Below are 3,031 nucleotides of genomic sequence, written 5' to 3'. Positions count from 1 at the left end.
TTACTTGGGAAAAAGATGAATAAACATTGAAAATAGTCATTTCTAGGCAATGACAATCTGTTTTGTTATTCTTGTTTTTATCACCGCTTTCTTGTAGTTACTATACATACATATCTTAGATAATTATACACAGTCACATACCCTCAGAGTCCTAATAGTGAATGATGGCGGTGAGATACCACAGTAAATATCGGCAGTGGTGAGGTGGGGGCACTGGAATTCAGCTTCTTCAGCCAGTTGTTCTAAGAAAAGCAGTGAAGCTCTATGGAATTGAATCTGGTTAATTACTCCATGCCTAGCACAGTAGCTTCCACTCATGCCTTCTAGAGATCATGGCAACTTCATCTGAAGAAATTTTGCTGATTGTACAGAAGGTGCATCAAAAGAAGCACAATGCCTCATGGCAGAAAGAATTGCTTAAGCACCTGAAGGCAAATATACAGTTCCAATCAGCCATATGCATGCAGATATTAAATGCCAGAAAATCTGTCCAGAAGGAAAAGCTAAAACTCAACTTCAGCTGATCGTGCATGAGGGGCTACAATTAACTTCCATTTTATCAATGAAAACATGGCATTGAAGAGCAAGAGGCAGGGAAGGAGCTACTTCAGCAGCTGTTACCCAAAATTAAGAGGACAGCAAATGAAGAACTAGGAGAGAGAAACAGAAAACTGCAAAAAGAACCTGTTTTGTTTTAGTTTTATATCGACCTTGTTGTGAGTCTAATGACCCATGCTGAGGAATTCTGGGCCAATCATTTAAATGTGAATTCAATGAATTGCTCATCCACATCCAATCATAAGCAGGATGTTGTCATTTCAGCACCATTTCTGGCTGATGTCCGGCCCCAAACAGATGGCAGTAATGGTCTGAGATATAATTTAAACTCTTAGATCATTGAGTCCATATTTAGGACCTTCCCAGCAGCAAAACAGGAAATATGCAGAAAATGTCCCCCACACCATGATAGAAAAGAAATCCTGGACACTTTCCTTTTCCAGTCCCATTATTTTCACAGGGGCTGGCTGAATGCAGGGTCAAAGGAAATCTTTGCAGAATATGCCAAAATAGATGAAAAAGTGTCAAAAATATGGTTCATTTAGGAATGAAAAGCCAACTACTCGATTTTACAGCTTTGGTTTTGGAAGAGAAATCCTTAGATGAAGGCTATGGTGTTTCCTCTGTGCCATCTACTTCTAATTCTTCTAAATCCATAAAGAAGAATGACAATGCCATTATCATGAGATTTAGCCATCACAGTGCCACGGTCTTGGAAGCAAGTCTCAGGAAACAAATGCAAAATAAGCAAAATGGTCAGCTCAGCAACATGGAAGGGAATTTCAGAGGTGCAGACTGCTTTCAATCAGCAGTCAAAAGGGCAAAGTTATGAGAATAACTTGGGAAATAATAATTCCATTAAAATGATGGCACTAAACCTCAAGAAATCAGGGTTGGATATGAGATGTACACATTTAGTCTGGTTGCTTAAGGTGGTAGTGGCACCTTCATTTTAATGGAGCTCCTCTCAACCTTCTATCATATCTGTCTTTCATATCCCATATCTCTTACTTTCATTTTCACCTCCAGGTCCCCATCTTCAGTTATAATAGCAGGTCATGTTAAAAAAAAAAAGTCTTAATATACATTTGACTCAGAGAAAAACATGCATGCAGCACCATTGTCTTCTGACAAAATCCCACATTATTTTCTGCAAGTATATTCCTTCTTTACCGTTTAGGGACCCCAAACCATGGACATTCAGTACAATATTCATTGTTTCTTATTTCCACAGGAACACAATACCAAAAATGTCTTTTGACCACGACTGTTTCCTGATGGCTAAAGTACTTTGTTTTTAGCATGCTGATGTAAGGTACAACTAGAATTCAGTAAAACTTGAGAATTCAAGAGGAGGGTGAAGAAGAAATACTCTTTTGGTCTACTCTGTGTCATACACATAAATTTACACAGAAAGAAACAAAACAAATATTTTATGAATGACCCCTTTTAAAAAGTATATTTTTGTTCTTTTTGAATTTCTGAAAATTGTGCAATGTAAATCAAATGCAGCTCCTGAGTAACTGCAGTAAACAGTAACTGCAATAAAAAATGAGCATCGTTTAAATAGCTCATTCTGGTTCTGTTTTTATTTACCTCCCCAGTTTTCAGTTTAAGCACAGTTCCTTTGCTCCTTTCTCTTCACAATGGGCAAGTAAAAAATGCATCAGCCTCAAAAGCCCACCTAATTCAGATGTTTCTTGTCCCTTCTGTGTGATGATCTGCATGTCTAGTGGGTCAGGTTTCCAGAGTTACTGAAGATCAAAGTTATCTTAATCTCACAAAACCTGTGAGAACCATAGTCACTGCACACTTTCTTCACCTACCATAATAGCTCCTAAATAATGACCAGCTTTACACTAAGTCAAAACCAGTGTTGGAAGACTGAACGCGTGTATGCCTAGTACCAGAATGAGAATAGATGAAGCCATAAGCCAGGGGACTGTATGAGGGTGTTGGAAGCCTCATTGATCTCAGCCTGACAAATCCCTGGTACTCAGGAGGGTATTGGGTATTGTCAGAGTTTCAATTTATCACCACCCTTTCCACAAAGAAGAGAGACTACATTCCCCACGTTCCCCAGACACCAGTTAGTACCTCAACCTCTCATATTATCCCACAAAAAGATGAGTTCTGTGTTGTCAAGACATTCCTTTACAAACGGACCTCAAATATGATGAAAGGAAACGCCAAAGAATTGGCCCACTCCATACTTCTCCATGCACTCTGATTGTTAAGCAAAAATCTGTAGTGTCATTGGAATACAGACTCAGATATAACAAAGTCTTTCAGCAAATGAGTGTTACATTACTTGCAAAGCACAGCAGGGGAAGAGACTTCATTGCTACTGGTCTCCAGGAGAGGCAAATTGCTTGGGTCAGGGTAGGAAGTTGGTGACTATGCGCACCTCTGCTTCACATTAGATATGGCAGATGAATCTCATGCTTTCTGAGGGTGTGATATTTTTGCACCA

At 39.1% G+C, this 3,031-nt stretch overlaps 1 pseudogene; it reads left to right on the top strand.

The window, feature by feature from the left end:
• Nucleotides 1–332: 332 nt before the first annotated feature.
• LOC143645732 (general transcription factor IIH subunit 1 pseudogene) lies at nt 333–1,514 on the top strand (annotated as a pseudogene).
• The last annotated feature ends 1,517 nt before the right edge of the window (nt 1,515–3,031 follow it).

Source organism: Tamandua tetradactyla, chromosome 9 (genome assembly GCF_023851605.1).
Source record: "Tamandua tetradactyla isolate mTamTet1 chromosome 9, mTamTet1.pri, whole genome shotgun sequence".
NCBI classification, from domain to species: domain Eukaryota; kingdom Metazoa; phylum Chordata; class Mammalia; order Pilosa; family Myrmecophagidae; genus Tamandua; species Tamandua tetradactyla.
The sequence above is the reverse complement of the archived record's forward strand: the minus strand, read 5'-3'. Positions and strand labels throughout refer to the sequence as shown.